Source organism: Balaenoptera musculus, chromosome 17 (assembly GCF_009873245.2).
Source record: "Balaenoptera musculus isolate JJ_BM4_2016_0621 chromosome 17, mBalMus1.pri.v3, whole genome shotgun sequence".
In the NCBI taxonomy this organism is placed as follows: Eukaryota; Metazoa; Chordata; class Mammalia; order Artiodactyla; family Balaenopteridae; genus Balaenoptera; species Balaenoptera musculus.
In genome coordinates, this window is record NC_045801.1 from 25,563,090 (window position 1) to 25,589,784 (window position 26,695).

Here is a 26,695-nt window from a genome sequence, read left to right on the forward strand (position 1 = left end):
AAAACATTATCTGACTACATATGCTACAGATTTTTTTTTTCTTTTTATTTTAGTATTGTCCTAAAATATAATTTCATCCAGGAAAATAGGATTTTTCCAGGAGAAAAATCCAGAAGCCTGAAATTTCTGTCACTCTTCATTCTTCATCATTATGACCTAATGATGTTATCTTTGATAAGCATATCAGTTCTGATGTGTATTTGTCTCTCCTGAATTGTATAAAGCACATTTCAGTTACTCAGGCTAGAGATTTTATTCTTTAAACTGGTCACCGTGCCTCTGGCCACACTTAGAATTTAGATTGCAAAGGAATATTCAATCTTTCATCTAATAGCACTCAGCCTATTGAATATTTAATTATTTTCCTTAAAATGGTAAACAGTTGGAAATACTTTCCTCCTAAAGGGACAGCATTCTTTTTCTATTCTCTTATGAAGCTAATATATTTTATTTTAATTGCAATACTTACCATTAAGAAAGAAGATTGAACATGTTTTGTCATTTAATTCCTATTTATTTATAAAATATTACTACAAAGAACAGAAAATTGAGTTACTGTATGTAACACATTAAAAGGGGCAGTGTAGCCAAGGACAGTAGTATTGCTTGAAAGCATGGGCTACGTAGTCAAGCCACACATCCGAATTCTTTTTTTTTTTTTAATAGATATTTATTGGAGTATAATTGCTTCACAATACTGTGTTAGTTTCTGTTGTACAACAAAGTGAATCAGCCATATGCATACATATGTCCTCATATCCCCTCCCTCTTGAGCCTTCCTCCCAACCTCCCTATCCCACCCCTCCAGGTTGTCACAAAGCAGCGAGCTGATCTCCCTTTGCTATGCTGTTGCTTCCCACTAACTAACTATTTTACATTTGGTAGTGTATATAGGTCGCTGCTACTCTCACTTCGCCCCAGCTTCCCCCTTCCCACCCCGTGTCCTCAAGTCCATTCTCTATGTCTATGTCTTTATTCCTGCCCTGCCACTAGGTTCATCAGTACCATTTTTTTTTTGCAGATTCCATATATACGTGTTAGCATACGGTATTTGTTTTTCTCTTTCTGACTTACTTCACTCTGTATGACAGACTCTAGGTCCATCCACCTCACTACAGATAACTCAATTTCATTTCTTTTTATGGCTGAGTAATATTCCATTGTATATAGCACATCCTAATTCTTGATTCAACTCTACTAGCTGTGTGATCTTGGAAAAGATCAACATAAACCTCAATTTTTTTCACCTTTAAGACTGGGTAACATATAAGATTTATTTCATAGGTAATGAGGTAATACATATAAAACACATAGTGTAATTCTTGAGAAAAAATAAGTATTATCTTATTATTGTATATTATTGACTGATATGTATATGATCAAAAATGTGACTGTTGTCAAAGAGCATTGCTTTTAGTTGCATTATAGAAAAAATGTTTAAAAAGCTGTGTGAAATGCACTTGTGGATTTATTCATTTATCTTAGACTTCACTGCTAAATTGAGAATGGAAGCTGAATTGCTAAAACAAGAAGTTTAAAAGGTAAGAGAACAAATGATTAAATTTTTAGGCAACTGACTTAGGAGAAGAAAATAAAAAAGTATACATGCATACAAATTATAGACCCTTGAAAATAAAGTATTGAAATTAGGCCAACTAATAACCCTGCAATGGCCTCTAAGTGTTAACGTGAAAGGAAGAGTCACAGTCTCTCATTTTAAATCAAAAAATAGAAATGATTACGCTTACTGAGAAGGCATATAGAAGGCTGAGACAGGCCGAAAGCTAGGCCTCTTGTACCAGTTAGCCAAGTTGTGAATGCAAAGGAAAGGTTCTAGAAGATAGTTAAAAGTTTTACTCCAGTGAATACCCAAATGATAAGGAAAGTGAAACAGCCTTACAGCTGGTAATGGAACAGGTTTTAGTGCTCTAGAGAGAAGTTCAAACCAGTCACAACATTCTCTTAAGCCAAAGCCTAATCCAGAACAGGGCCCTAACTTTCTTCAAGTCTGTGAAGGCTGAGAGAGGTAGAGAAGCTGCAGAAGAAAAGTTTGAAGTTAGCAGAGGCTGTTCATGAGGTTTACGGAAAGAAGCCATCTCCGTAACATAAAAGTGCAAGGTGAAGCAGCAAGTGCTGATGCAGAAGCTGCAGCAGGTTATTTAGAAGATCTAGCTAAGATAATCGGTGAAGGTGGCTACACTAAATAACAGATTTTCAGTACAGACAAAACAGCCTTATATTGGAAGATGCTGTCTAGGACGTTCATAGCTAGAGTGGAGAAGTCAACACCTGGCTTCAAAGCTTCAAAGGACAGGCTGACTCTCTTGTTAGGGGTAAATGCAGCTGGTGACTTAAAGCCAGTGCTGATTTACCATTCTGAAAATCCCAGGGCTCTTAAGAATTATGCTAAATCTACTCAGCGTGTGCTCTATAAATGGAACGACAGAGCCTAAAAATAGCACATCTGCTTACAACATGGTTTGCTGAATATTTTCATCCCACTGTTGAGACCTACTGCTCAGGAAAAAAAAAAAAAAAAAAAAGTTCCTTTAAAAATACTACTGTTCATCAGCAATGGACCTGGTCACCCAAGAGCTCTGATGGAGGTGTACAACAAGATGAATGTAGTTTTCATGTCTGCTAACACAACATCCATTCTGCAGCCCATGGATCAAGGAGTAATTTTGACTTTCAAGTCTTATTATTTAAGAAATACATTTGAAAAGGCTATAGCTGCCATAGATAGTGATTCATCTGATGGATCTGGGGAAAGTAAATTGAAAACCTTCTGGAAAGGATTCATCATTCTAGATGCCATTAAAAACATTTGTGGGTTTCAACACTGCCCTTTTAGGGGTTGGGGCCGAAAGTGACGCCAGGCTGAGCAGCAACAACAGTTTTCCACGTGCGCGTAGGGTACCAGGGTCAGGATATTAGAAATGAATACTCCCCAGTCAGTTTTCATCTTTGAACCTGCATTTTAATGGTAACCGAATTAATTTTGGCCTCAGAAAGTTACTATGGTATATTAGGTGTGCCAAAGTCAGCATCAGTGTGCCAAAGTCAGCATCAGAGTGCCAAATCAAGAAGGCCTTTCACAAGTTGGCCATGAAGTGCCATCCTGATAAAAATAAGAGACCTGATGCTGAAGCAAAATTCAGAGAGATTGAAGAAGCATATGAAATACTCTCAGATGCTAATATTAAAGAATTACTAGAATATGATACACTTGGACATAGTGCTTTTACTAATGGTAAAGGACAAAGAGCTAGTGGAAGTCCTTTTGAGCAGTCATTTAACTTCAGTTTTGATGACTTATTTAAAGACTTTTTTTTTGGTCAAAACCAAAACACTCGGTCCAAGAAGCGTTTTGCAGATCACTTCCAGACACGCCAGGATGGTTCCAGTAGACTAAGGCACCATTTCTAGGAGTTTTCTTTTGGAGGTGGGTTGTTTGATGACATGCTTGAAGATATGGGAAAATGTTTTCTTTTAGTGGTTTTGACACCACCACGAATCAACATACAGTACAGACTGAAAATAGATTCCATGGATCTAGCAAGCACTGTAGGACTGCCACTCAACGAAGAGGAAATATGGTTACTACATACACTGACTGTTCAGGACAGTAGTTCGTCCTTTTTCTGTTCTCATTAAACCCAACTAGTTGACTCTTCTTCAATATCTTTGATGCAGAACCAATTTTTTGTGAACTATTTTGACAAGTGCATGATTTCACTTAACTTGACATAGCTATTAAATATATTTAAATTGCTTTTGACAAATTCAGCAATATTCAGTTAGTAGAGAAATAGCTAATTATTAATTCCCCTGATTAGGCAAGGTTCTTTAAGAAAAGATTATAATTCTGCCTGGTCTTTTTTCTCTACCTGCCCTTGGGCTTATTAACATGATCAGTTTTATTACCAAAGAAAGAATGAGTTTGCCTGATAAATATTTAAAGGTTAAATTTTAAAAGTTATTGTAGATTTAAATTGTGTGAACTTGAATGCTATTTTTGGAGTGAAACCTTTGCTAATTTAAAATTGCATACTCTGTAACATCTCTGACTTGTGTTGCAAAATGTATGTGAAACTGTATAACTGAGTCATTCAGCAAAGGATAGCAAGCAGTATCTTGGTTAATTTCTACTGAAAGCTTCAAAAAGGTATGGTTGAATATTTACCACAGAACCATGCAGAAGAATTGGAGTAAAGGAAGTGATTGTATTGCTCATAGACATTTACACTGAAAGAAAGTTGAAAACTTAATATTGCCAAGAGATTGTTACGTGGCTAATGATTTCATCCCTGGCTAATAATTTTGTAGTGGTGAAATCATAGCTGTTTTACACATCTTTTCACATTTCTACATTTCTTTCTTAATTGTTGGTGCTCTAGGTCTTAGTATGGATTTATGTATTTTTGTGTGTGTATGGTTTTTCCTATTTGCACTCATCTTTAGAGATTGACTAATACCTCATTTTGTTTATAAAAACAGCCAGTAATTTCTATGCAAGCTTATTATGTGCAAAATTTTTAAATCCTAAGAAATGTGTGCTTTTGTTTTCAGATAGACTTATTTCTTTTTTTCCCTTGAATTTTATTTTATTTATTTTTTTATACAGTAGGTTCTTATTAGTTATCCATTTTATACATATTAGTATATATGTGTCAACCCCAATCTCCCAATTCATCCCACCACCATCCCCACGCCGCTGCGGCTTTGCCCCCTTGGTGTCCATATGTTTGTTCTCTACATCTGTGTCTCAATTTCTGCCCTGCAAACCGGTTCATCTGTACCATTTTTCTAGGTTCCACATATATGCGTTAATATACGATATTTGTTTTTCTCTTTCTGACTTACTTCACTCTGTATGACAGTCTCTAGATTCATCCATGTCTCTACAAATGACACAATTTCGTTCCTTTTTATGGCTGAGTAATATTCCATTGTATATATGTACCACTTCTTCTTTATCCATTTGTCTGTCGATGGGCATTTAGGTTGCTTCCATGACCTGGCTATTGTAAATAGTGCTACAGTGAACATTGGGGTGGATGTGTCTTTTTGAATCATGGTTTTCTCTGGGTATATGCCCAGTAGTGGGATTGTTGGGTCATATGGTAATTCTATTTTTAGTTTTTTTAAGGAACCTCCATACTGTTCTCCATAGTGGCTGTATCAATTTACATTCCCACCAACAGTGCAAGAGGGTTCACTTTTCTCCACACCCTCTCCAGCATTTCTTGTTTGTAGATTTTCTGATGATGCCCATTCTAACTGCTGTGAGGTGATACCTCATTGTAGTTTTGATTTGCATTTCTCTAATAGTTACTGATGTTGAGCAGCTTTTCATGTGCTTTTTGGCCATCTGTATGTCTTCTTTGGAGAAATGTCTGTTTAGGTCTTCTGCCCATTTTTGGATCTGGTTGTTTGGCTTTTTAATATTGAGCTGCATGAGCTGTTTATATATTTTGGAGATTAATCCTTTGTCCATTGATTTGTTTGCAAATATTTTCTCCCATTCTGTGGGTTGTCTTTTCGGCTTGTTTGTATTTCCTTTGCTTTGCAAAAGCTTTTAAGATTCATTAGGTCCCATTTATTTTTGTTTTTATTTCCATTACTCTAGGAGGTGGATCAAAAAAGATCTTGCTGTGATTTATGTCAAAGAGTGTTCTACCTATGTTTTCCTCTAAGAGTTTTATAGTGTCCGGTCTTATATTTAGGTCTCTAATCCATTTTGAGTTTATTTTTGTGTATGGTGTTAGGGAGTGTTCTAATTTCATTGTTTTACATGTAGCTGTCCAGTTTTCCCAGCACCACTTATTGAAGAGACTGTCTTTTCTCCATTGTATATCCTTGCCTCCTTTGTCATAGATTAGTTCACCATATGTGCATGGGTTTATCTCTGGGCTTTCTATCCTGTTCCATTGATCTATATTTCTGTTTTTGTGCAAGTACCATATTGTCTTGATTACTGTAGCTTTGTAGTATAGTCTGAAGTCAGGGAGTCTCATTCCTCCAGCTCCATTTTTTTCCTTCAAGACTGGTTTGGCTATTAGGGGTCTTTTATGTCTCCATAAAAATTTTAAGATTGTTTGTTCTAGTTCTGTAAAATATGCCATGGTAATTTTATAGAGATTGCATTGAATCTGTAGCTTGCTTTGGATAGTATAGTCATTTTCACAATATTGATTCTTCCAATCCAAGAACATGGTATATCTCTCCATCTGTTGGTATCATCTTTAATTTCTTTCATCAGTGTCTTATAGATTTCTGCATACAGGTCTTTTGTCTCCTTAGGTAGGTTTATTCCTAGGTATTTGATTCTTTTTGTTGTGGTGGTAAATGGGAGTGTTTCCTGAATTTCTCTTTCAGATTTTTCATCATTAGTGTATAGGAATGCAAGAGATTTCTGTGCATTAATTTTGTATCCTGCAACTTTACCAAATTCATTGATTAGCTCTAGTAGTTTACTTGTGGCATCTTTAGGATTCTCTATGTATAGTATTATGTCGTCTGCAAACAGTGACAGTTTTACTTCTCCTTTTCCAATTTGGATCCCTTTTATTTATTTTTCTTGTCTGATTGCCATGGCTAGGACTTACAAACCTATGTTGAATAATAGTGGTGAGAGTAGACATCCTTGTCGTGTTCCTGATCTTAGAGGAAATGCTTTCAGTTTTTCACCATTGAGAATGATGTTTGCTGTGGGTTTGTCTTATATGGCCTTTATTATGTTGAGGTAGGTTCCCTCTATGCCCACTTTCTGGAGAGCTTTTATCATAAATGGGTGTTGAATTTTGTCAAAAGCTTTTTCTGCATCTTTTGAGATAATCGTATGGTTTTTCTTCTTCAGTTTGTTAATATGGTGTATCACATTGATTGATTTGTGTATACTAAAGAATCCTTGCATCCCTGGGATAAATCCCACTTGATCATAGTGTATGATCCTTTTAATGTATTGTTGGATTCTGTTTGATAGTATTTTGTTGAGGATTATTGCATCCATATTCATCAGTGATATTGGTCTGTAATTTTCTTTTTTTGTCGTATCTTTTTCTGGTTTTGGTATCAGGGTGATGGTGGCCTCATAGAATGAGTTTGGGAGTGTTCCTTCCTCTGCAATTTTTTGGAAGAGTTTGAGAAGGCTGGGTGTTAGCTCTTGTCTAAATGATTGATAGAATTCACCTGTGAAGCCATCTGGTCCTGGACTTTTGTTGTTGGAAGATTTTAAATCACAGTTTCAATATCATTGCTTTTGATTGGTCTGTTCATATTTTCTATTTCTTCCTGGTTCAGTCTTGGAAGGTTATACCTTTCTAACAATTTGTCCATTTCTTCCAGGTTGTCCATTTTATTGGCATAGAGTTGCTTGTAGTAGTCTCTTAGGATGCTTTGTATTTCTGTGGTGTCTCTTGTGACTTCTCCTTTTTCATTTCTAAGTTTATTGATTTGAGTCCTCTCCGTCTTTTTCTTGATGAGTCTGGCTAATGGTTTATCAATTTTGTTTATCTTCTCAAAGAACAAGCTTTTAGTTTTATTGATCTTTGCTATTGTGTTCTTTGTTTCTGTTTCATTTATTTCTTCTCTGATCTTTATGATTTCTTTCCTTCTGCTAACTTTGGGGTTTGTTTGTTCTTCTTTCTCTAGTTCCTTTAGCTGTAACGTTAGATTGTTTATTTGAGATTTTTCTTGTTTTTTGCGGTAGGCTTGTATTGCTATAAACTTCCCTCTTAGAACTGCTTTTGCTGCATCCCATAGGTTTTGGATCATCGTGTTTTCATTGTTATTTGTCTCTAGGTATTTTTTAATTTCCTCTTTGATTTCTTCAGTGATCTCTTGGTTATTTAGTAACGTATTGTTTAGCTTCCATGTGTTTGTGTTTTTTATGGTTTTTTTCCTTGTAATTGATTTCTAATCTCATAGTGTTGTAGTCAGAAAAGTTACTGATATGATTTCAATTTTCTTTAATTTACTGAGCCTTGATTTGTGACCCAAGATGTGATCTATCCTGGAGAATGTTACATGTGCACCTGAGAAGAATGTGTAATCTGCTCTTTTGGGATGGAATGTCCTATAAATATCAATTAAATCTATCTAGTCTATTGTGTCATTTAAAGCTTGTATTTCCTTATTAATTTTCTGTTTCAGATGATCTGTCCATTGGTGTAAGTGTGGTGTGAAAGTTCCCCAGTATTATTGTGTTACTGTCGATTTCCCGTTTTATAAATGTTAGCAGTTGCGGTATGTATTGAGGTGCCCCTAAGTTGGGTGCATATATATTTATAATTGTTATATCTTCTTTTTGGATTGACACCTTGATCATTATGTAGTGTCCTTCCTTGTCTCTTGTAACATTCTTTATTTTAAAGTCTATTTTATCTGATATGAGTATTGCTACTCCAGCTTTCTTTGAATTCCCTTTGCACGGAATATCTTTTTCCATCCCCTCACTTTCAGTCTGAATGTGTCCCTAGGTCTGAAGTGGGTCTCTTGTAGACAGCATATGTATGGGTCTTGTTTTTGTATCCATTCAGCAAGCCTGTGTCTTTTGGTTTGGAGCATTTAATCCATTCACGTTTAAGGTAATTATTGATATGTATGTTCTTATTACCATATTCTTAATGGGTTTGTGTTTGTTTCTGTAGGTCCTTTTCTTCTCTTGTGTTTCCCACTTAAAGAAGTTCCTTTAGCATTTGTTGTAGAGCTGGTTTGGTGGTGCTGAATTCTCTTAGCTTTTGCTTGTCTGTAAAGCTTTTGATTTCTCCATCGAATCTGAATGAGATCCTTGCCAGGTAGAGTTATCTTGGTTGTAGGTTCTTCCATTTCATCACTTTAAATATGTCCTGCCACTCCCTTCTGGCTTGTAGAATTTCTGCTGAGACATCAGCTGTTAACCTTATGGGAGTTCCCTTGTATGTTATTTGTCGATTTTCCCTTGCTGCTTTCAATAATTTTTCTTTGTCTTTACTTTTTGCCAATTTGATTACTGTGTGTCTCGACGTGTTTCTCCTTAGGTTTATCCTGTATGGGACTCACTGCGCTTCCTGGACTTGGGTGGCTATTTCCTTTCCCATGTTAGGGAAGTTTTTGACTATAATCTCTTCAAATATTTTCTCAGGTCCTTTCTCTCTCTCTCTTCTCCTTCTGGGACCCCTATAATGTGAATGTTGTTGTGTTTAACGTTGCCCCCAGAGGTCTCTTAGGCTGTCTTCATTTCTTTTCATTCTTTTTTCTTTATTCTGTTCTGCATCAGTGAATTCTACCATTCTGTCTTCCAGGTCACTTATGTGTTCTTCTGCCTCAGTTATTCTGTTATTGATTCCTTCTCGTGTATTTTTCATTTCAGTTATTGTATTGTTAATCTTTGTTTGTTCTTTAATTCTTCTAGATCTTTGTTAAACATTTCTTGCATCTTCTCGATCTTTGCCTACATTGTTTTTCCGAGTTCCTGCATCATCTTCACTATCATTATTCTGAATTCTTTTTCTTGAATGTTGCCTATCTCCACTTCATTTAGTTGTTTTTCTGGGGTTTTATCTTGATCCTTCATCTGTTACATAGCCCTCTGCCTTTTCATTTTGTCTATCTTCCTGTGAATGTGGTTTTTGTTCCACAGGCTGCAGGATTGTAGTTCTTGCTTCTGCTGTCTGTTCCTCTTGTGGATGAGGCTATCTAAGAGGCTTGTGCAAGTTTCCTGATGGGAAGGACTGGTGGTGGGTAGAGCTGGCAGTTGCTCTGGTGGGTAGAGCTCAGTAAAACTTTAATCCACTTGTCTGCTGATGGGTGGGGCTGGGTTCCCTCCCTGTTGGTTGTTTGGCCTGAGGTGACCCAACACTGTAGCCTACCTGGGCTCTTTGGTGGGGCTAATGGTGGACTCTGGGAAGTCTCATGCCAAGGAGTACTTCCCAGAATTTCTGCTGCCAGTGTCCTCGTCCTCATAGTGAGACACAGCCACCCCCTGCCTCTGCAGGAGACCCCCCAACACTAGCAGGTAGGTCTGGCTCAGTCTCCTATGGGATCACTGCTCATTCCCCTGGGTCCCGATGTGCACACTACTTTGTGTGTGCCCTCCAAGAATGGAGTCTCTTGTTTCCCCCAGTCCTGTCAAAGTCCTGCAATCACATCCCACTAGTCTTCAAAGTCTGATTCTCTAGGAATTCCTCCTCCAGTTGCCAGACCCCCAGGTTTGGAAGCCTGATGTGGGGCTCAGAACCTTTACTCCAGTGGGTTGACTTCTGTGGTATAAGTGTTCTCCAGTTTGTGAGTCACCCACCCAGCAGTTATGGGATTTGATTTTATTGTGATTGCGCCCGCCCTACCATCTCATTGTGGCTTCTCCTTTGTCTTTGGATGTGGGGTATCTTTTTTGGTGAGTTCCAGTGTCTTCTGTTGATGATTGTTCAGAAGTTAGTTGTGATTCCAGTGCTTTTGCAAGAGGGAGTGAGAGCCGACTCATTTCTTTAGTTCTGCACTTTTCCATGTTACACTCCACATGAGTATTAATCCTATGGATATGTATTAAAACTAGTAAATATCTCATACAACTTTGTGTGTGAGAGAAATATAATATTTACAATATGAAAAAAAAAACCTGTGATTCATGGGAAGAGCAAAACATCACCATTAACAGGAGTTTGGAATAAGTTGATTCCAACTCTCATGGAGGACTTTAAGGAGTTCATAACTTCAGTGGAAGAAGTCACTGCAGATATGGTGAAAATAGCAAGAGAAGTAGTATTAGAAGAGGAGCCTGAAGATGGGACTGAATTTCTCCAATTTCATGATACGCTTTAACAAATGAGAAGTTGCTTCTTATGGATGAGCAAAGAAAGTCTTTCTTGAGATGGAATCTACTCCTGGTAAAGATGCTGTGAAGATTATTGAAATGACAGTAATGGATTTAAAATATTACATCAACTTAGTTGATAAAGCAGCAGCAGGGTTTGAGAGAAGTGACACAATTTTTGAAAAAGTTCTCTGGGAAAAATGCTATCAAATAGCATCATATGCTACAGAGAAGTCATTGGTGAAAAGATGAGTCAATCGATGCAGAAAACTTTATTGTCTTATTTTAAGAAATGGCCACAGCCACTCCAACCATCAGCAACCACCACCCTGCTCTGTCAGCAGCCGTCAACATCAAGGCAAGACCTTCCACCAGTAAATATTATGGTTAGCATTTTTTAGCAATAAAGAATTTTTAATTAAAATATGTACATTTTTTAGACATAATGCTATTGCACATTTAATAGACTGAAGTATAGTATAAACATAACCTTTATATGCACTGGGAAGCAAAAAAAAAAAAAAAAAGTGACTTTCTTTATTGTGGTATTTGATGGAAACGAACCTACATTATCTCTGAGGTATGCCTGGAAGCAGGTTGGAGGAGGAACTGGCTGGATATAGCTCTCCAGGAATGAGTGCTGGAATTCTACACAGGTAGCTACTATACACTCTACCACAATCAAGAGGGTAGGAAATTAAGCAGCATCCTCTGAAAACCCTAAGGACAAAGACACACCACTGTAACTAAAGCGAGTGACCAGATAGCCAAGACTGGGAAGCTTCTTCCATTGGAGTTGCTTTTTCAACACCCATAAAGCTTGAAAAGTGATTGCTGTAAAAATGCTGGGAGGTGGAGGGAGGTGGGGGGCAGTGCACATCTCTAAAGACTTTACTTGTCAGCAGAAAAATATCAGTCAAAAGCATCAGGAGATTGTTTTTTTCCTTCTGCCAGATATCTCACAATACATATAATTGGTATAATTTAATTAGTGTACAGAATTATAGCTGCAAGGGAACCTGGTAAATACAGTTTTTACCTTTCTGGATCCTGCTGCACTGAAAAGGTAAATTAGAAATTTGTGGGAATAAACGCTGAAAACCAAGTGACCATATCAGTACATATTGATTTATTTTCCCTACGAAAAGCAAAATGGTTATTAGGAAAAAAATTAGCAAAATTTTCCTGTAGTTCTTATTTCTTTCTCATCTTCCTTTTGTGATTTAGGAGCTAAGCATGTTCTCAGAAGTCATATTAAGGCATTTTAAACATCTGTTATAAAATAAATGCCCTACATTATCTAGAGTCATTTTGTTTATTAATTATTATTAGTGTATTTCTTAAGGACTGTGAAGTTTTTCAGTAGAGTATAAAAATATTTGAAGTCTGTAAAAAATGAAACCAACTTCAAAATACAAAAAGAAAACCTGGAATTGACATTAGTCAGTTTTTATTTGGATATCTACACATATTCATTTTATAATAACTTCATTAGTTATACAGTTTCATATTCAAGAAAGGTTTATTACTATGAAAGCAATGTGTTGGCTAAAGTTCTTATTTCCCAAGCATTCCTGAGTATCCATGATGATTTTGAAAAAAATCATAGCCAACTATAATAAATTATATACTATTAAAAAAGTCAAAATCAATATTATACAAATCTTACCTTTTAAGGAAAAAAATGCATAAACATATTGTGTATTATAATTGGAATGTATGGCATATGACTGAGACTATTTTCTTCCTTTTAAAGAAACACAAGCATACTAACAAATTAAGGCAATTTACAATTTATCAATTTGTTCCACATATGTTCTGCAACAGCTGATCAGGCTCAGCTTTATAAAGCTGTGCTCACTTTTGCTCCAGCTACTGTATGTACTGCATCCTCCTTTCATCCCCCAATGCACACCATTTTCAGAGCTATATTTCTAAATCAGAGATGTGGCCAGGTCATTTCTCTGCTTGAAAACTTTGAATAGCTTCATAATGTGCCCAGGATAAATCCAGGCTCCTCAGTGTGGCTCCCTGAACCATTTTCTCTAGCCAGACCAGCCTGCATACCTTCCTGCACTACACCTTACCCATTCCTGTGTCTGTCCTTGTGTTTGTGATGCTGTCTGCACTTGGAAATGTGTCTTTATTCTAATTTGGCTGACTACTCTTCACCCTTTAAATCACCCAGTTCTGTGAGGTTTTATCATATCACCTATGCCCAAAGTCATTTTATTTGGTAATTGAAAATAAGTAACCAACTAAATAAGTAGGATGGAGTAATGAAAACATAATTCCTATACTAAAGACAGTTCTATTCTCCCTTTTAATTCTCCATGTGAAATTATGACTTACTGTCATGACTTTTATAATTACAGTAATTGAATCAAGATAGGTATTTTAAATTTGTGTATGTATTTACTGAATGATAAATACTGTATTTTAGTAACAAGAAACTTTCCTCCAGTGTTCTTCACTTAAAGAAATGAGCAAAAAGTTAGAAATAAATTACTTACCTTGAAGTGTACTATTATAATATATATGCATTAATATATCCAAAAATGACATGGGAATTATGTATTGTGGTAAAGCATTATTCTTCAAAGACTGATGATATTCATAAACTTCCTTCTTATTAAGAAATTCTTAGATTCAGTTTAGGCTGTCAGCGATATTCCTTCAGCAATAATCTTTCAACATAACAAAGACAGAGCTCTTTGTAGTGTGGACAAATTGCTGCAGTATGTTCAACATGCTGAAATTTCTAAAAGTACATGTGAAACAGATTTTTTAAATGTTCATTTCTTTTTAGTTCTCTTCTTTAAGATGAAAATCTTTTCATAAAGGTAAATTTAGTCTGCTGTATATAATAACATTGCCTAATAGACCATTTCATATATTTAAGATTCTCTTCAGGAAATGATTTTACTTAGCAGCTATATAATATTTGCTTACTTGTGTATCTATTTATATTATCTTGTTTAATCATTTGTTTGTAATGAAATATCATGGCACAAGGGGCAGGTAATTATTTTACTTGGCATATTCCAGAAGGTATACAAAATTGAACCAAATATTTATCACAATGATTTTTACTTATATAATGCAAGCATTCTGGAGAAAAAGCATATGGTAAAGACAGTTTATTTTCCTTTTAAAGAAATACATTTTTTAAAGTCCAATGTACATTTTCAATGTTAAATGAAGTTTCACACTACCAAAGAGCCTTCACAATGTTACATTCTTCTAAAAATCAAGAAGAAACCACATGGTATTTGAAAAGGGGGAATTGTTAATTTCAACACCTTTTCATTCCCCTTCCTCCACCTAATCATCCTTCAAGTTGCTTCTCTTGAATCTTGTAAATTCTCTAAAAATGTAAGCGTGTTAATCTTGTTTTAAAATAAGACAAAAATCAATTGAGGAGATTTAGATAGTATATTTCTTTAGGGTTTCTAAAACATAAGTAATTAGTTTATTTTTGCTATCAGACAATAAATGCAAAAATATCTAGCCTGTTGCTTGGAATGTAGAAAACATAAATAAATAATGATGGCATAGGTGCACAGTTTTCCAAAATACTCTATGTGTGAAGTGAGTTATCATTAAGAGAAGATTTTTATTATCCAATCTAATTTCATTTTTAAACTGAATTTTAAATTTACTAACAGTAAATTCTCTGCATGGATAAGCTTATCAATGATAGTGGCAATGATGTGTTATTTGTATGGCATAACAGAAAGCATTTTGGCACTACCATTTACAGGTTTGGTGGCACTGATAAGTCCTTTATTCTCTCTGAAACATATTTCAGTTTCCCCTTCTGTAAATGGAAAAGACAAAGAAGCTTGTTAGAATTAAATGAGATAGTCAATATGGATGAAAGCATCATAAAAACTGAAAGATACTAAATAAATATTCTTCTTATTCATATCATTATTTTTTAAATTTTGTTTTAAACTGCATCGCATCTATCAATTTCTCACATTAGTTACTACAGTAAAAAGTTTTTGCCTCTTAAATATAAATCCATGGGAATAACTCCAAATGAATCAGTTTATGGTATTGCTACTTATAAAAATGTACTCTTTAGTTACACTCACTAAGTAGTATGGATCAAAATGATTTTTTTTTTAATTTTTATTTATTTATTTATTTATTTATGGCTGTGTTGGGTCTTCGTTTCTGTGCAAGGGCTTTCTCTAGTTGTGGCAAGCGGGGGCCTCTCACTATCGTGGCCTCTCTTGTTGCGGAGCACAGGCTCCAGACGCGCAGGCTCAGTAATTGTGGCTCACGGGCCCAGCTGCTCCGCGGCATGTGGGATCTTCCCAGACCAGGGCTCGAACCCGTGTCCCCTGCATTGGCAGGCAGACTCTCAACCACTGCGCCACCAGGGAAGCCCTCACAATGATTTAAAATTATATATGGGAGAGATGTCACTGCAGTTTAACTAAATTTTCACACAAAATTAAAATTAAAATATCCATTCTGATATTTCCAAAATGATTCTTTGAAGTTTTTCTGTGTATATACACAGTCACAAGGAAATATTAATCCCAGTGATTGAGATGTTATTATTTGTTTCCTTATTGAAAAGTGACTCAATACATAGCTTCATTTAGAAATCAAAGTGATTCTTCACTAAGACCAAAGTAATCTTTGTATGAATTAAACCTAGTCATTAAGAAATTCTATATCCAGCTCTCCTCCTTTGAAAATTATTGTCACTATGTTTTTTTTTTTTTTTCTGGGAGAGTTTAAGCTTTAATAACTTTGCCATATCCTTAACAATATGAAGAACTTTTAAACTATTTTCTACTGCAAGCTTATTTGCTTTTGTTTATTAAGATTTGGTTTGCCGTTATTTTCAGCATAGTTTTTGTTCTTTTTTCCAAACACATGTACACATAAGCACTCACACACAAGTACATGTACACGTGCACACACAGGCACTTATATGAATATGTACTAAATATGCCTTTATGTCCACTAGCACCAGGTGCATGTTTTGCCAGGTCCAGTGCAAAATGAAAATGTTGGATCTCTTGTTCAAAATAATTAAGAATTTCAAGATGGCAAAAAAAAAAAAGCATTAAACCAAAAGTGAGGCTTTTCTGAGAGTGGGGCCCAGTGTGATTGCACAGGTCACACATCCACTAAGCAGGCCAGACTGTTCACATTCTCTGCAGGAAAACTATGCAATCTTCATAAGTAGTTAGCCTTCATCTTCATTTTCTTGATATTGAATCTGTTATGTATGAGGAGGGAAAATGGTAATAAAATACCAGTTAGTGCTATTAATGTTACTCTATGATCTAGTATAGCTATAGGATATATACATTTTTTTTAACTCCTCAAGAGTAGAATATGGATCATGTTTCTATTCCCTGAACTTGGGTATAGTAAAATCAAACCATTGTCTTTGTACCAGTTAGTAAATAACTTTTCTCATCTGTTAAATCTCTGAAGTGTTACACAGTTAAGTGATAGGCAAGAAAAAATATCTATTTCTTAAAATACAATATCCAAACTGTACTTTCAACACATTGTACAGACTGCCCTCTCATGGGAAGAAAAAAGCCTTAAAACTTCCTACCTGGCATAAGGAGTAAACTCTAATGGAGTAACTTAAGCATAGATTTCCTGAACAGATGTATTTTGTGTATATCCTGTTTGCATCAAGAATAACCTGTCAAACATTTTTGGACTCTGGGGATAATGGAAAAGGAGGCACTAATAATGAAATGTTGCATCATACGCCTATGCAAAAATAATTTCAATATGAAAGTGTTACTACACTATTTTATAATTTTAAAATAATTTTACCAGAAATCTGAGTCCTCTTCAACTCTATATCAGCTTTAGTGTATATGTGTTTGGGTTGTGGCAGACGGGTATGGATGGGGTAAAGGTAGGAAATTAAGTGGTAACACAATCTGTCTTATACCTGAACCTCTTGAAAACAGAAACATATGCCATCTTAAAGGTCTTTTTTTGCCACTATCTCAGAGGAAATTATTCCTGTTTTTGTCAAGCCTGTTGATTCCATTGCTCCTCATTTCCTATGAGACTACCCTTCATCAGTTTTCTCTTATTTCACAAGTATCTTTAAAAATTTTCACCGGCTTCTTTCATTTTCATTTCTATTCATTCCTCAACCCATTACAACTTGGGTACTCCACTTAAATTGCCTGAATTACTCAAATAATCTTTTTTTTGCCTCCTTTTTTTAAAATTATAGACAGATAACATGAGATGTACTCTTGACAAAAATTTAAACGTGCAGCACTGTTAACTATAGGCACAGTGTTGCACAGCAAATCTCTAGAACTTACTCATCTTGCATAACTGAAACTTTAAACCTGCTGAACAGCAACTTACCATCCCCCATCCCCACCCCAGCCCTGGCAGCCACCATGCTACTTTCTGCTTCTATGAGCTTAACTATTTTAGATGCCTCATATAAGTGGAATCATATCCTGTTTGTCCTTCTGAGACTGGCTTATTTCACTTAGCAAAATGTTCTAAAAGTTCATCCAGGATATCATATATGGCAGGATTTTCTTCTTTTTTATTCCATTGTATGTATATACCACATCTTCTTTATCCATGAATCCATTAATGGACATTTATGGTTGATTCCATATCTTGGCTATTGTGAATAATGCTGCAATGAACATGGGAATGCATATATCTCTTAAAGATCCTGATTACAATTCTGTTGGATAGATACTCAGAAGTGGGATTGCTAAAATACACAAAGAATGAGTCAAATGCTGGCTTGTTCTTTGGACATTTGTTTTGAAAAATAATATTAAGTGCAATAAAATATCCTTCATTTCACATTTGACTTGCACAGTGTGATCACAGTGAGAGCTATTTTTGAGAAAAACTATTTAATGGTTTCCCACTTTTCTCAAGGACCTCTCAAATCTTTGAAATTCAAATGTCTCTTCTGAAGTACCTAGTGTGTTATCATTATTTTGCAAGACTTGCAAAATTTACTTTCCAAAAATTTTGCACTAAAGAAGCTATTCATTAGTGTTAAATTATTGGAATTTTTGCATAATAATAATTATATAAGTGGTCAGCTCATTGGTGAATAATTTCATATTATGGGTATTGCTTTGTTATGTGAAGATTTTTACTGAACACTTACATACCAAGGACTTCCCTGAATAATTGGATGCAAACATCTGCATCTTTTGATCCACTACTTGGAAGGATTATTTAATCAGTCTTTGAGATGCAAACTTCAAATGTATAAAATGGATGGTTAGTCATTTTAAATATTAGTAGATTTTCTACTTCAAAAATGCCAGACTGACATAAGCACTTATGGAACTCTGGGCTAATCTCCCCTCCCCCCAACATTCATCTGCAGCAGTGATACCACAATTTGTAAACCAAGGTCAGGTTATGTCACTGTACACTTACATGTTCATTACTGATCAAGACTATTTTTCATCTAGCTATCAATCAAAGTATCATCAGAATGCAATCATAGTTCTAAGAATAGGAGATGAGTTTACACAATAATTTACATTAATAAATAATCTACTTCAGACACTAAATATTTTAATCTGCAATAAATATCTTCATGGGTGGAAATATAAGCTATAGTAATGGATGCATGAACTCACTACTTGGAAAAGGTCAAGAAAGGTTTTTCTTCATTGTTATCATATTCCTTAACTGCATAAATGAGATATGCAGCTAAAGCTTCCTTTAGAAGAGTAGGAATTAGTCCTAAGGAATCAGGGTCACTCGTTATGAAGTCTATATTTGGTTTTGGCACATCCAGCAGCTTTATTATGTATCTCATCACTCCCATTTTTCTTTTTCCTCATTGTTGAGGTGACAGTATAGTTTATTGTTCAAACCAGGGCACTTCTGAGAATGATATGGGATGCTATTAATAACAACAGTGACACCATAGGCATAAACTGAAACTGTCCAGGGCAAGCCAGGACTTACGTTAACCTGTCATAGTAACTTTTCCCTTTAAAATTTCTGTGCCAAGTTCTATCCTTTACCTTTCAAGAAAATCTGCCTTTAGCTATGGATCACTTTAAAGTGTCCAGCACTTGTCTATGACCATGGCACCCTGAACACGCCTGATCTCATCTAAAGTGTCAAACACCAATAAGTAATCAATATATTACCTCTGAAAAGCTTCAGCATTTTTAACAAAAGACTAAAGCCTTAAAGAGATGAAGCTCTAGTTTAGGTAATTCCAAAAATCTTCCAGAGAGGGAGTATGTCATAAATGGTGCTAATTAAATGCTTGCTTCTCCACCTATTACTAAATTTGGTATCCTGTCAAGTTCTCAGAAGTTTCCAGAAATAATATGCCCTTTTATATGCAGTGTTTTCTTGTATCTACATTTGCATATGCCTTCCCTTCAAGCAAATTGTGCTAGATACAGAAAGCTGCCCAGTGGTTCATCCAATTAATTATTTCTGCCTTACTTCAAGTCTTATCTCTCCCCTAGATTTTTAGTTCCATTGATGCTTACCTTAACCTTTCTAAAAGTGAGCACAAGAGGTAAATATTTAACAATATTAAAGTATTTTCAAAACATCTTAAAGAGAAAACAATTAAAATGTGAAAGTAAATTTTTGCAAAAGTGATTCAGCTATTTCTATGAGCCTGTTAGATGAAAAACCTCTAATTTCTGTCAGGGAGCTAGTTGCTGGCATGGGTCCAGGGATTTCCTTCCATTCTTCACTGACAAAAATATACTCATTCATTTATTCATTTATTCATTTGCCTATTCAATAGAGTTTACTGTAGTCAAGCACTACACTAGAAATATAAACTATCAGACAGTACAGTTTCTATCTCATAGTCCAGCAGGGGAGATAAATACACAACGTTGAATTAACAATATTATAGAGTTAACCATAACTCTATAGAACAGCAAAGAGAAGAAAATCAAAGAACACCAAATAGGCAGATCTTCACAGAGTTCATAGACCAGTGGAATCCTGAAGCGCTGAGTACATTTACCAAGCAGAGGAATGGAGAAATTTTACTGCAAGCTGAGGGGAGTTCTCATAAGGACACAGAAGCACAGAGAATGTGGTGTTCAGGAGGCTGCAAGCAGGCGCGTGTGGCTAGAATGCCAGGAACCCATGGTGTGGGCCTGTTAGGCAGGTAGGTCAGAGTGTGAACGGACCTAGAAAACACAGGAAGGGGTTTTAACTAAGAGTTACCAGGATTTAACAAAAACATTTATGAAGAAAGCTAATTCTGTTAGCAGTGTAAAAAACATTTGTAGAAATATGGGGGGAAAATGTTGAGGGCCTAAGGGAAATCTGTCAGTGACAAGGGTTTGGCGTTTAACTCATCCAAAAGCAATGAGACCATTTATTCATCCATTCTACATATATTGTATACTTACATGCCAATATTATGCTAGCTGGTAGGCTTCCAAACATGAATTAGCTACTAAAGTATAATTTAAACAGAAGAGGACTTGAACACAGTCTGTTTTCATAAAATTGAAAATTGAGATATGATCTCAATTTCCTGTGTACCTTGGTTCTTAAGGTATATAATTTAAAATTTTAGATTTTGATAGTGCATGGATGAGGATTTGTGTTAAACTCACACATCTTAACCCACAACTAATTCCTGCCCAAGGAGTCAAAGCTGGATGATAAATCAATAAAAACAGCAAAAAGTATTATGTTATTCTTGGCAGATTTCTCCACGAGGTGAGTGAGAGTATGACAGTGGTCAATATTAGAGTGGCTATGCCTGAAACATATATTTTCCTAAAATGACATTGACCCAATAGACCCAGACCTCTCATTCAAGGAGAAAGCTGACCTTAAGTTCTGAGCACCTTTTAGCAACCTGCAGGTTACAAGTATTGGTTTACATGTTCTCTCTTTCACCTGGACTATAAGCTGCTTGTCAGCAAGAATTGTCTCTTATTTATCTTTGTATTTAGTCTAGCACACAACACTGGAACATAAAATTGTAAAACATTTGTCAGTGAAAATTAAGATAAATGGGTATCTGAGATATCAATACAGAATACTTCCTATTAACACTTATATGGGAAACTCTGATCCAAAATTTTTTTCATTATTAGCAAGATCAGAACCTCCCATTGGGATTTAATATATTCAAGTTGTTTGTTTCCTGGATTGTTTGGGGGCAAGAAAAGCCAAATTTACACCTAATTTTCTCCTCCACTCACATTGTGCTTTTCTAACTTTTCTAGGATTTTCTGTAGATGTGTTTGTTTTATTTATCAGCAGACTTAGATAATAACCATTATCTAATACAGCTCATATTTAACTGTAAATAGGGCAAGCCAGATTTGTAGAGTAATTGGGATGTTTTAATAGAAAGTATTTTTATTTAATTTTTTTATTCAAGGATATCTCTCAGAGTTAGACACTTTTGTCCCAGAAAACAATTTTTTTTTTTAAATTTATGTATGTTCTCTGCCACAACCAGAGGGACTTTCAAAACAAGACACAAAGAGAGAACTGTCCAATGAACTCTTCCTTCCTTCTAAATTCAGGGACCTTTCACAGTACAGCCTTTTCCTTGGAAGCTGTAAACAGTACAGAGGGATGAATATAACATAGGGAAGTACTTTATTAAAAATTTTTTCTCTTATGAATTATCATTACAAATATAACTATATCCTCAGGAATTTCATGTCATTTGGCATTTATTCTTGTTTAGCACTTATCAGTTCTAATGTATTAAAATATTTATGTATCTGAATTCTCTTCACTACATAGTAAACTTCTTTAGATCAACTTCTAATCTTTATTCCTGGAATATTATCTCACAAAGGGCTGGTACAAAGTAGTTGTTTGCTAAATATCTGGTGAGTGAATTATTTTCTGCTACTCATATTTTAAAATAGTTAGCTGCTTCCTCTGGAACAAACAATATTCACATATTAAATTGATTTTGAGAGGAAGATCTCTTCCAAGTTTGAAAATCATTTAGAAAAATTCAGTATCACTCAAACCATGACTTGGTATTGTTCTTAAAGTATCAAACCTTCTGAGTTAATAATTTAACCATAAAATATTTAATTTCAAAGAGAAAAAAAGACATAGTAAGAAATCAGTGCAACTTTAACTTGTGCATTCATTATAATTTGAGTAATGGTAATTCTTAAAAAGTTTTTTGAGCACTTTCTATTTGTTAAACATCCTTCTAAGTGTTTTACATGGAAATGTTTTCAATAAATCATAACAAAACCTTGTGAATTCAGCCCTGACTAGAAGAACTAATGGTCTATCATTTCTTTGATCAAATAACTCACTAAATCATTTGATTTCTGAATAGCAATTGCAATTCTGCTGCAGAAATCTTTTGTTTTTTAATTTTGAAGAGATAACAGCTTTCCAAACACTTTAAAATTTCATGACCATCTGAATTATTTTTTGCCAATTTACTAGTATTTAACATGACCTTAACCCATACCCACTCCATCCACCTGCTGTCCCCCTCATAATTAACCCCCTTTACTTCCTTTTCTTTTCTTCATCTTAAGATATATTATATATGTATATTTTATAAATATATATATATATATATAGTTTCTTTCTCTTTCTTGTCTGTCTCCTCTTTTCCTCCCTCCTATTCTTTCAGGACTTTTAGCTTATATACATACATTATTTTCTCTTTCTCTTAAAATGTAAATTATAATGTTAATTTATTTGATCCATTCCTTCATCCCCAAGTAGCCAACTTGCATTTACTTAAGGTTTCTTCCAAAGGTCTGTCTTTTAATTGATTTGTTTTACTGTTCAATAAGGTATTTGTAGCTCCTTCGGGGTGTTCAGTAACTTGGCAGTCTTCCATGTAGCCTCCGTAGGCAATATCAAAAGAAAACTCCTGGAGGAATAATAGTGATGAAATGCCCATGCTGCGTATGCATTTTCTCATGTCCAGAGTACTCTGGAGAAATTAATTAAGCCTCACAGCACCCCTTTGAGGTGTTATTATTATCTGCCTTTTAGGTGTGTACAAATCTCAACATGTTCACTAACATTTTTGCCCAGTGTCAAAGAAAAGTGTTAGTTTCATACTAAGATTAGCATTTAATTATTATTGTTTAAAGTCAATATTGTTCTTTCGCTGCTGTATCTCTCACTGGTGTTCTCTCTCTCAATCTTTCTCTCTTTTTTCTCTCTCTGAATAGAACTAACATAATCTCATTACCATATGACTAAAAGCTCTTTTCATATTTACCAAAGTAGTGAATACATATATCCTTAGAGTTTTTTTAATTATTTCAATACCAGTTACTTTATAATTTACAAATCACTTACCTTTTTATCTCTTTCTCCAGTTTTACTTATTAAAGTTGTTCAACCCATTTTTACATAATTAGGATTTATCCTTATTTTTAATTGTACAGTCTACATTTAGAAGTACTGTGTTCCTGTGGACACCAAGGGGGGAAAGTGGTGGCGGGGGTGGTGGTGGGATGAAGTGGGAGATTGGGATTGACATGTATACACTGATATGTATAAAATAGATAACTAAGAAGAACCTGCTGTATAAAAAATAAATAAAATAAAATTCAAAAATTCAAAGAAAAGAAGTACTGTGTTCCTTAATTAGTAGTTTTATTGATATTAATAGATGATATTTCTTTATAAAAGACTTCAGGTTTATTTTAAAAATAACTAACAAGCACTTACGTGAAAAGCTGTATATTCAAATTCTTGTTTATTTAGCCAAAATAGAAATACAAAAACATTTTAAATTGTGAAATAAAGTATGCGCCAATCTAATGACCTATTCAATCTGGAGTGGCTTGATTATATCTATTTTTTTTTATTTTACATTTTACATTTTTGCTGAATAAGGGGAAGGACGGTCATGTATTGTTTGGGGAAGAACTATTATTGTTTTATTAGGACATAATATTGTTTACTATAGCTACTTCCAAGTATGTTCCATAGTAGGGAAGTGAAGTCATCCTCCTTGAGGGCTAGTTTATGACATTTAAAAGCTCAAACACATTCTTAACTGAAAAAGGGTAAAATAAAACTTATTGGATATTTTAAAAACACATATTGAAAGGAATCCTACCCTTTACTTGATCAAGTGTGAGTTGAGATAAAATATATTTTCTTTTAATATGCATTTAGTTTATTGTAAGATACACATTTGTAATTCTTACTAGCTACATATAAGGTTACATCAATGAGTTTTAATATCTTTTTTGACAGCCAGACTTTATAGAGTTAACCCTTACTCTCCTAAGTGAAGATTGAGTTAAAATAATTTGTGAAAATTATTGTTTTACATGCAGAGCTTCTAAAATAAATCTATTGGGACAATGTCTATTCTTGGTTAATGTCATCCCAAATTAATCTAATTAAATAAGTACGCAAATGTAAAAGGAACAAAACCATTAAAATTAGTGAATACTAGCCCCTTTCAGTATATAATTTCCCCACTCTCTTCCCATCTTAGTTGAGGGAGAACTTAACAGGTTTTGAGGCTGTCTCTGTGTTAAATTAGTTTCTGCTGATACAACTTTATTCTTTGCATCATGATAGCAAGAGAATACTGAATCCTCTCTTTATCTCTGTTGCAGAGTTGGGAATTCAAGAGTATAGCCGAAAAATCAATGCCACCTGGTAAAAGATGAGCAATATTTCCATTGTTTCTGCTACTGTCATCACTCCACCAAAAAAAAAAAAAAAAGTCTTTGAAATTAATCAACATGACTGGGCTTCCGATGCACTGACCATGAGTCAGAATTATAGTGGCATTGGCAAAAAGACAAGGCAACATCCCAAACACATTCCTGCTTGTCTTGTAAATTAATATTTGTAACATCATGGGCAAGACCTAGACAAGTTTTCAAGGCATAGCCCCATTAGTTCTTGAATAGCATTGACTCCTACTCTTGATATATAGCTTTCAGGATTGACAATTTTCTTTCAATTATCTGACTTATGGATATACTTTATATTATGTAACTACCTTTAATTCTGATAATTTAATTCAACTCAATGAACAAGTGTTCATTGAGCATGTTATTGCAAATTGTGGCATGAAGAAATAGGTCAGGTATATTTTTCTGAAACAAAAATCTCTAATGAAGGTGGATTGCAAAAAGCTATGAAAAAAGCTGTAGCAAATGCGATAGGGATTGGCATTTGATATTAACTTTGTTACCCTGAAACAAGAAAACAACCAGTTATTTTACCAGCAAAATGGGTTTATTTGTGAGCAGCAAAGAACTGCAATTTGGTAAAACAAAGGCAAACCACCTGTAAGTCTGGTAAAACAAAGGAGAGGAAGCTCTTTTATAAAGAAGGTAGATTGCGAGGGGCTATTCTATTGGAGAAAATTGAGTTCAAAGTATAGTGACTTTTCATTGGCTGAGTTGTGACAGCCTTTCTTTGGCTGAGCTGTTACCAGACAAGGAGAAAACCTTTCTTTTTTCTGCTGCTGGTAGTCAAGTAGTGTCGCTTCCTCCTGCCAGAGATGCAAGGTGCATGTCTTTTTGTTGGAATCTGTATTGACCTCTAGGGATACACATGTGAGAAGTCCCTCTTCTGGCCTTCCAACTCCATTTTAGTGAGGTTTCCTAATAAGCCTAAGTTTCTGTAACTTTATAGAAAGTTTTCACAATTCAGGCTGTAGATGTATATTTGAAGAGTTACAAAGTAATATTATAACTAGTACAAATTACAAAGATGTACTCAACAAAAACTTTTAAAACTTAATTTGTTGAAAATGCTCTTCTATAAGTGTTGTTATTCTTAATTTGTAAGTCTTCAATGTTATGGTGCTATGTAACACGTAAACTCATAGTGATGGAAAATGAAGCATTAGTTGTAGGAAACCAAGATTTGTATTCATATAATGTACCAATACAGATGTAGAATTCAAAATAGTGCACAGCTTTCTGATGAATATTCTGTGCTATTTGATGTCATGCCAATAGTATGACTTTTCTCAGTGGGTTATTATTTGTTTTATTGCTTTTCATCTGTAGATGCAGTCATGGTAGAAATTCAGTAACTCGGGAGAACTTGAAGCACTTACTTCACTTTTAGAGTAGATCCATCCTCTTAAAATGAGATTACCAGTGACACTGATGTGGCAGCCCAAGACAGTAACATCAGGTGTCTATAATGAGTACTTTCTATTTCATGTCACAAAGAAAAATAATAATGCTACCCCAATGGGATTAGTTCAATGACAGGGATTAATTTAATTTATTTTTTTTAACTCCCTGAACAGCTAAATAATTAAGGGGTCAGATAAACCTTGATTTGGTGTTTGAGTTTCTGAATAGAAGTTGCTCGTCACCCGCTGTTCCTTGTTTTCATTTCCTTGGTGTCACCTCCATCCTTAGGTATTTTTACCCGTGTAGTCTCAAGAGCACTGCCAGCAGTTTCCTGGGCTATGCCTGTCCAGATTTATTTACAGTGGGAAATAGCACACCCATTTTCTTGATCAAAGACAAACCCCAGATTTAGATTATTTACTTGACTTGTGTCATGTGTCCATCTCTGAATCAATTACATGACAAAGGTAACAGACAGTACTAATTTGCTTTAGTCCTGTTAGCAATTCCACAACTAGATATAGGGGGTGAGAATGGAGTGCAGTCAGCTTTACTTAAATACCATGAGCAAGTTGATAGAAGTTGATTTTCCCATATCAATATCAGGATATGTTTGCACACACACACACACACAAGATGGGCAAATAATGCTAGGGGGATTTTTTTTTAAAGCCAAAACGAAAGCAAATATCCATTCCCCACTATGCATTACAATATCCATTGAAAAATCAAACTTCAGAACTTAAAACTGTCACACCACTATAAGCTGTATAAATAAACATATATACAAACCTAAATGAAGATGACCCATATTAAA

General features: G+C 34.9%; 1 protein-coding gene and 1 pseudogene across 3 annotated transcripts in view; both read left to right on the plus strand.

The window, feature by feature from the left end:
- The window catches only part of CSMD3 (CUB and Sushi multiple domains 3), a 1,196,954-nt gene that overhangs the window by 668,487 nt on the left and 501,772 nt on the right, over positions 1 to 26,695 (plus strand). The gene's annotated exons all lie outside the window — the stretch shown is intronic.
- Positions 2,940 to 3,632, plus strand: LOC118883820 (annotated as a pseudogene).